This window comes from Helianthus annuus, chromosome 12, assembly GCF_002127325.2.
Source record: "Helianthus annuus cultivar XRQ/B chromosome 12, HanXRQr2.0-SUNRISE, whole genome shotgun sequence".
Lineage (NCBI taxonomy): Eukaryota > Viridiplantae > Streptophyta > Magnoliopsida > Asterales > Asteraceae > Helianthus > Helianthus annuus.
The window spans coordinates 68,546,132-68,555,243 of record NC_035444.2 but is presented as its reverse complement, the minus strand read 5'-3'; the positions used below and the strand labels follow the sequence as shown (position 1 = coordinate 68,555,243).

The following is a 9,112-nucleotide window of genomic DNA, read 5'->3' as shown; positions in this document are numbered from 1 at the left end:
AACCAAGCGGCTATTCACACAAGAAACGAAAAATGAGCATTTAGTGTAAAGATATGTATTTGTATGCTCAATAAAGGCTCAAAACTCACTTTTGTGGGAATGGGTTTTTATGTGATCAAGTATATATAATCAAATTTTAACTAAGCTTGTCATGTCGTTTCATAATTTTCTTATGTTGGTTCTTTTTATCACGACGTTATTGGTTGCAAATTTAAAAATATAACCTTTTTAGGACTTGAAATTCCCAACTTAACCCTAGACAAGTAAAAAGAAAATGAAAATTTTTGAAAAAGTTTGGGGTGATTAGCGGTTCCAATAGAGTTTTGTGTAAGGCTTGTTAATTAGGACTTGCAAGATTCAAAGTTTTAGCATCCCCCCCCCCACACTTAAATTACACATTGTCCTCAATGTGTCCCAAAAATAAGTTTTTAGGTTGATTGAATGTGTAATAGGGTGTAAAAAGCAAAATTTTATGTTACTGACACTTTGGACATGGCCCCGTGGTTACCGGGCACGGCCCCGTGTTCAGGTGCCAGTAACAAGATTTAGTAAAGAGAAACAGAAGCCTGGACACGGGGGCGTGTTCAGTTAACACGGCCCGTGTCCAGTTACCTGAACTGGGCGTTTTCTGCAGATGGTGCAGCACGGGGCCGTGTTGGGCGGACACGGCCCGTGCTGAACTTGCTGTAACGAAGAAATTTTTGTCGGATGGCCCTGTTTTCGTGCATGGGGTGTTGTTTCTCGTTTCCCTTGTTATCCTTTACAATCCCGAGTGTGTTTTATTCATTACAACACCATCCAAACACTTAAAACCATCATTTTATTAAGGTCATAGAGAGATACATGACGTTCCTAGAAAATTAAAAACAAAGAAGAGAAATAAAAGTTAATAGTTCTAAACTAGATAGGTCAAGTGATACATAAAATTATCATAAGGAGCCCTACTTTTTCATTAAGAACCAAAATCTCGGAAATAGTTCTCCGGTATTGAGAAGTGTAGTAGGACTCTTGGCCGAGGGTTTTCTTCCTAGATGTTGTTAAAGCCATTCTTCTATCTCTCTTGGGAGGAAGAAGGCGGCTTCGTTTTCCTCAACATCTTGCGGAGGAGGGGAAACACCAACCGGGACCCCTTGTAATATGTCTCTTGGAGGTTCTGGGTGCATGGTGTACCACTCGGCTGGTATGATGACTTCAGGCACCACGTTCCATGCCCTTTGGGTTATTATAGGCACCAAAGGAGGAGAGGCGAGAATGTTCAACCTCTGGTGCAAGAGGTTGACCTCCCGGAGACACCCTTCCAGTCCCACCGTTAGGTGATCGATACGGTCGACCAATGCTTCTTCCACCCCCGTCATATCATCAATAGACTCTCTTAAGGCGTAAACATAGTTTACAAGAGAGTCTTCCGCCGTTGATGACCTCCTCCCCTGTCGGTTGTTCCTTGAGTGCGATGAAGACGTTCCGCTTGTTCTGCTTGCCATTCTGGGAAAACAGACGGAAAAGAGCTCAATTTTCACGAAACAGTTCCTCGGACACGGCCCCGTGTTCAATGAACACGGCCCCGTGTCCAGTTGTCTGCTGGTTTTCAACGCAAGGAATCTTGGAGTTTTAAATTATTTTCTTGGTTTATAGGTTAATTTTAAGCATAAATAATTTAAAACAAAGTTGCATAACTTATTTAAGCAAGATTCCTTGAATAATAACCTTACATACACCACAATAAAGGTTGGAATCATGAAGCTTCCTAGCTTTAATGGAGGTAGTGATTGAAAATTGAAGAAGAAGGCAATGAACAAAAGTGGAAAAGACAAGATGGCTCTTGAGAATCTTCTTTTAGAACATACCTAGGATAGTATGAATGAAGATCCCAGGAATCTCTGTCTTTTGAAGTGGTCCAAATGAGCAGGAATCTTGTTGCATTTATAGAAAACGATAGCATGCTGGGCACGACCCCGTGTCGGCTGGACACGGCCCCGTGTGCAGACAGTATCCTGATACATTTTTGTCCGAATTCTGACGAAATCAGAAGAGAATCTTTTGGTGGACACGGGGGCGTGTTGACCTGGGCACAGCCCCGTGTCTGGAAGCTGTCTCATGGAGTTTGTCTATTTTCAAGGAACTTACCCGTATCGGGTGGTTCCTTACTGGATGGAACAACCCCAAAGTGCCTAAGATACCTTAATTGCTCTAGATTAAGACGAGAACGCAAGAGGTTGTCGGTGAGGGTGATTCCTATGCTAAATGTAGGTGGACAAGTCCAACCCTTTTCCGGGCTCTCATTAAAGAAGGTGTATGCCGAATCGCTCAGGTCTATGTATGCATCAAACGAAGTCGATGGAGAGTCCTTCACGGCACAATCGGCACAGGGACGACTATCGTCCAGGTCTTTGCTAGAGATGAAGGTAAGGTCGGGAACAACGAGGTTGTTTTCATTTGAATACGACCCCAACATTTCTTCTTGGTCATTGTCTTGAGATGAATTAAGGAAATCCATCTTAAGTTCTTTTAACCAATTAAGAACTAGATCTTCTAATTGAAATAGTTCGTCGAGGAGCATTTCTCCTAGAATATCTGGTTGGGCGCATTCGAGGGAGAGATATGGATTATTTTTACTTTCGCCCCTCTTAAGGCTACAGGAAAACGATGGGTCTATATAATGGGGCTTATAATTTAGAAAATAACATTCTAATTCTTTATGACGGCCACCACATAATTGACACCACGTACCATAAGAGTGCCGAAAGTAAAAAGTAACACTATCGCTCATGTTTGCGTCAGAAATTACCAACCGTCGGGATCTTACAGTTCGGTTTTCAGTAGCTGAATCTTGGGCACGGGGGCGTGTTGAGTGGGCACGGCCCCGTGTTCAGCTTACTGTCTGACTTAAAACAGGATTGCCAGTTCTAATGATTGGGCACGGGGCGTGTTCAGCAGGCACAGCCCGTGCTGAGTTCTGTAGAAGCTAAAAAATTAAGAAAATCCTAAAAAAATAAAAATAAAATAGAAAAAATGATTAGGCCGCTGATTCCTAACTTTCTTAAAATCCTTGTGTCCCCGGCAGCGGCGCCAAAAACTTGATGTGCGTGAAGTGTGTTATATTTTAGGTGTATATTTTAAGCCCTTTTACACTTTTTAGCCAAGTTTTAAATTTATAAAACACGATATTTACTAACACTAAACACACATATGGGCAAGTGCACCCATCGTGGACGTAGTATAGTGTTGGTAAGATACCGAGGTCGTCTAAGGACACAAGAGCTTTTAGTACCGGTTTATCCACAACGTCTATTCAAATCAAAATGTTAGAAAAAGATTTTTAAACTAGAAAAAATAAACTAACTAAAATGCTGAAAATTAAAATAAAAAATAAAAAACAGATAGACAAGATGAATCACTTGGATCCGACTCGTGTGTAGTGTAACCTTCGATTATTTTCGCACTTTTGCACTTGTTTAAGAGATTATCTTAGTTATTGTAGTAGGCCCCTCTTTTGAAGGCGACGTTACCCTCAACCCAGTAGTTTGAGTCAGCAAGGATACAATCCTAAAGGGTCGGATTATTGAAAGATAATTAATTAAGTTATTAATGCATAATGTGGTAGGCCCCTCTTTTGAAGGTGACGTTACCCTCGGCTAAGTAGTCTGAGTCAGCAGGGATACAGTCCTAAGTAGCCGGGTTAAAGTTTTAATAGTAGTTTAACTTATAAGGGGATCAAAGAGTTTGGACCCCCGCCATCCAATACCGTTGGGGATTGAAGGAGGTCCTACTAAATTTGACCCAGGTCCTTTGCAGGATCTATACACTGAACAATGGCAAGACTCTTACCAAACCGTTCCCTTAACCCCCGACCAGGTAGCCAACATACCTCCATATAGACCGTGGAGATATGAATGGTGAAAATCTTTTATTTTATATAGACAGTAAAATAATGCCAAGACACCACGGACAAACGATAAGGAAGAATCACCTTCAACATAAGAAACTAGTAATTTAAGTCATTAATACAAAACCAATTAAAAAGTGCAAAAGATTAAAAATAAAAAGTATTACACTAAACACTTGTCTTCACTAAGTGATGTAAGAGACTTAGGCAAACATGGCCTTTGATTGTCAAGAACTCTTACGATCAATCTTGGATCCCGAGACGACTCAGACACTCTATGATGGACAATGGATGATGGTGTTGTGATGGTGGTGGGTGGTGGGTGAAGTGTGAGAGAGGTGGTGTGCCAAGGGATGAGTTGCAAGAGCTCCAAGCACTCCTATTTATAGGCTGAACAGAAGCTTGGGCACGACCCCGTGCCCATCCTACTCTCTTTCTTCATTAAATGCAATTTCATTAAATGCACTTTTGTCTGCATTAGTTGACCACGCCCCCGTGTCCGCTGAGCACGACCCCGTGTGCAGAAGCATATCTGTACTATCAAGATTTGCCTGGATTTTGCGAATCTTATAGTTAACCACGGCCCCGTGTCCGCTGAGCACGACCCCGTGGTGGGCAATAGAAGCTTTTACAACTTTGTCTTTTCTGCTGACACTTGGGCACTCCCCCGTGCTCAGTGAGCACGGGGCGTGTTCAGTCTTCTGTCTTTTTGTTTTGCTTGGGAAGATGCTGTCGGGAGGTCGGGCATGCCACGATTGTTCCTTTTCTTGTATTTAAGTTAGATTTACCTGCCTTTTTGCTTCTTTTGTTTATTTGAGCTCATTTAGTCCTGAAATACAAAAGGGAGACAAAAGCACACTTTTTCCAACATTAGTACTAAAAAAGGGTTAGTTTTATGCCACAATTGATGTAATTTATATGTTGCATTTTGTGCACATCAATTTATGATTTTTTCAGTTAATTCACAGTTAGAATTATCTAATTGTTTAGTTGATGTGTAGGTGGTACATTTGCACTTTATTCCTCAATATGACGGAATGCTAAAGTAAGCCTGTTACTAAACAGACAGGTTCCTACAGACTGGTTGCTGATGAATCGTTATCTGCGTATAAGTTGGAGCAATTTCCCAATAGGGAATATCATTCGAAAGTGAGAATTTTGCTTGAAAAGTACAAGTTTTTGCATACAACCTTACTTATCTTGGTTCTTCCTGGCACTTGTATGGTAATCGGAGACGGAGTTCTAACTCCCGTCATATCGGGTAAATATTGATGGTTCAGTTTTTTTAAGGTCAAACTGAGAATTGATGTGGGAATTAATATGACTTGAAAAGTCAATGTGGTTTGATTGATCAACCGCACTTGCAGGCTCCGAACAATGTTTGCGGATCTTGGCCACTTCTCTTACGCTACAATCTAGGTACGTCTAATGGAAATTTAAAACGATACTTTTTGACACTCGGGTGTATGTTATTTAATATATCTTGCATTTTCCCATTTTGCGCTCGCAGACTGCGTTCACATTTCTGGTTTATCCAACACTTATACTTGCTTACATGGGTCAAGCAACTTACTTATCGTAAAATCACCAGAATGTCGATCATATCAGCTATTATGTCTCTGTACCGGCTATACATTATGTCTGACTTTTACATGATCAAAATGTGAATAAAAAGCGGTTTGACTTTGACCCGAGCCCATGTTATTACAGAAAGCTTGAGGTGGCTAGTGCTTGCAATAGCCATTGTCGCTTCGGTTGTCAGAAGCCAAGCATAAAAATAAGTAAATTTAGGGTTCTAGATTTAGTACTTTGTTTTGTTGCCTTTTAATTCCCCTAAAAGGTAGACTCTCTACTCTCCATGTTTTCTTCAAAGCATCTCGATTGTGCAATTTTCAGGTCTACACGGATCAATCATATACATCTTCAATCTTCCTCGCGCAATGATTTTCCACAAATTAGAGGAAGATAGGATGGGCGATGGTTGGCAGAAATGGTGATGGTGCTATGAGCGAAAATATTGAATCGAACAAGTCTGACAGGTACCATTAACATTAATGTACAATGCTTAAATGATAGTAATTTTCCGTTCAAGCAAGCCTGGAGAAAGTAGTTTCCAAATTCCTTCTTTAGTCGTGTAACTCATTTCAACTTACATACATCATGTTTGAAGTGTAGTTTTTAGCACATACATGTTAGTTTATACATGCTATAAAGGCCTATGGACAAGTTTAAGTTTAAGAAGAGAACAAGTTTTGTATGCTAATAAGGTTGCATTAAGGTTTCATTTCTGTTTTCTCTCTTTTGTGTTCATAGAGGTAAATCAACTTGAGTTCAGACCATCTAGGTATTAATCACTGAAACATCTGCCTAAATCAATCTTAATGCACTCGAACCCTAAAGTAAATCATCGTCCTGCTGGTTGCCGGTAATCTGTTTTCAATCCTTCTCACTTGCCGATTAAGGTAACTAGGTTGTCCGCTTTTTTTCCTATTAAATCATTGGAATGGTTGACTGATCAATATAGAATTAGGACATTTGAGATACTAATTGTCTAATTTAATAATTTGTAGAAAATGTTAGAATACCATATGTGGCTTTTCCCTTCTAGATGCAATTACGAGAGGTCACTTCAAATATAATCTAATCTTTCAAATTAACTATTTAGAAGGTCTCATGCATTAAGAAAACAATTTGGGCATTTAGTCCATTTCCTTAGAAGTTATATTACCCGTTTAATAATTTAAGGTAGAAGTATAGAATATGGGTCGCCTCTGTCACCTCTGGTATGCATGATTTCTTTGTTGTGATTGGTTCTTGAACCTTGGACCCCTTTAACTCTAAAAGTCGTTTCGGTTACGCTTAATATCTGAACTATTAAAGGTGAGGTTGTACAAAATAAACTAAAAAGTAAACGGGTCGAAAGTATCCACAAGTGTATTTTTAAATGCCTAGAACCTCTTAAGTTGGTTTATTTGAAAAGTAGAGTATTATTGAAAGTATATTGTTTATGAAAAATACACAAAAAAGGATCATGTGTTTCATGTGAGGATGAAAATCGCTTTGGTGAAAGGCACAAAGTCTGAGGCCTGCTACCTATTTATTCTTGTAGAGTTTTTTTTTTCTTTTGGTTTTTTTTTTTTTTTTTGTTGCTGCTATTGTTAAAACTCATGTTTTTATACATTTTGGTTTAAAGGCATATTAGAGTCTATCATAGTATGTCAAGGACCTAAAAAATCCTTGGTTGAAAATGATGTAGCTACTTATTTAGTAGACGTTTCTCATGGTAATGACGGGCTAGTATATATATTTTTTCCGTTTTATAGCTAATTTAATCAATCAATTTGCGTGGATTGGAGCTAAAAGAATTGATGAAGCAGGGTAGAAGGTCGCTTTTTAATATCTTACTGAGAAGTCAAGTTTATATATTTTCATGCTATTTTTGCAGTAGTTAATAATTACCATATAAGATCGTATTATGTTGTGTAGGAATCTGACAAAGAGGAGGCATGCATGGGCTGCATTATATCTGAGGGTGACCTGTTTATGGATGGTACTTAGTTGGGCTTATTGGAACCAATCGCAAAAAGTAGCCTGTATCCAAGCCAACATTACCAGGCATGGATGGTTGTACCTGCAACAAACGAGCTCAAACATGTTATCCAACATTGTACGGGATTGCACAAATACGATTACATAAATTGTGTTATTTGTATTAATAGTACCCTTTTAGAAAAGACAAAAAAGCGGGTCGGGAGGTTTTAGGCACATTTGATGTGTTGCAGGTGATTCTACTTTGTTTCTTGAAGAAGGTACTGCTGTAATGGGCTCAGAGGTAATTTCAGTTGCTTTCATGTTCTGTGTTTGGTGTAGAGTAACTGGGTTTTAGTTTTCTATCAATTCCATAAAGTGAAATGTTTCACTTTTTTGAGTCTTTAGATAGGTGTGTAATGAATATAGTTGAGTGTTTGCATAAAAGTTAAATACTTCGATTATGATACATAAGTTAAAATTAGGATACAGTTTTATAAGTGTTTGGTGTTTAATTTTGTCATCTTTGATTTTCAGAAGGATGAGATCTGTTGATAATTGGCCTTTATGGTTGAAGATTACAGTGGATAGGCTTGAAGAGAACATACTTGTGGCCTATAACTAAAGACTGTAATCAAGGACGGTTATATTCATCGGATCTTCTTTTGATTCAACTTTGTAGATAGAATGATTGTTCCAAACAGAAGATTTGAACCGGGTAATTAACAAATGTGGATTGTTCGCAATTAATTGTTGTATTTCAAATTTGATGTGTTGTTGTACCTAAACTACCTATTAGTCAAAAAGCAGAGACGGAAGTTGACGTTGTGATGGCAACTCCGGATATCATACCACTGATAAAAGGTTGTACAAGTTCTATGGTTGATAGTTGATACCTCATGTAAGCTATGGTAATTCATTTATGTTTTTTCATTTTTATTATTTTCAATTTCATTATTTTTTTTACTATTTCATTAGTTATTCACGAATGTATTGTACAGATGGTCTTTAAGGAAGCCTCAGTTTTTTTTTTTTTTTTTTTTTTGCTGTGAAGATAAGGTCTTATCAATCATGTGGAAGCTAAAAGTTTAATTGCATTCGGTTGTACATGTGCATGATTTAATTTAATTTAATGTATAATCTTACTATAATTTTTTGTTTTGTTTTGGTAAGATGCACTGGTGCCGTCCTTTGGTTCCTATGTAGATGTTTTGTAGGCAGTTTGTAGCATATTTTCCTAAGGTTATAATTATTACATGTTGTAAGTTGTGTTCAACTGATACATAGCTAAGGTTAGTGGTTGCAATTTGTTGCTATATGCTTTGTATTTATGGACGTGACTTTTTATATTGTAGTCTCCAGATAAAAATTAAAATTCATGTCCATCATAAGGAATTTGCTATGTAAGAAAAAAACTTATAATTGTTTATTTATATAAATTTGTGCTATTATGTAGTCTATTAGTTTTTGATTGTTAACTATGACATTCTATAGACCGACCTGTGGCAAATGGGCATGGTCGTGTAACGGGTAAACAAATAAAACCCGACAAGCCGAAGACATAATGTCCAAGTCATGTTGCGTAGCACATGAAAAAAAACGACGAAAGTGCATTAATCTAGACCAAAAATAAGGCCAATTCTATTACGTCCAAGTCACATTTCGTATTCATGTATTTCAAATGTGTAATTTTATATTTAC

General features: G+C 38.1%; 1 long non-coding RNA gene across 3 annotated transcripts; it reads left to right on the top strand.

Moving 5' to 3' along the window:
• The first annotated feature begins 6,919 nt into the window (after window positions 1–6,919).
• Window positions 6,920–8,758, top strand: LOC110896818. Of its 3 annotated transcripts, none has more exons than XR_002568191.2 (4): window positions 6,920–7,268; window positions 7,370–7,715; window positions 7,949–8,322; window positions 8,466–8,758. It is a non-coding gene; the product is annotated as an uncharacterized LOC110896818 (long non-coding RNA). The 3 variants fall into 3 exon arrangements; XR_002568190.2 differs by lacking the exon at window positions 8,466–8,758 and adding an exon at window positions 8,413–8,456; XR_002568189.2 differs by lacking the exon at window positions 8,466–8,758 and having other exon boundaries at window positions 6,949–7,268; window positions 7,949–8,396.
• Window positions 8,759–9,112: the final 354 nt, after the last annotated feature.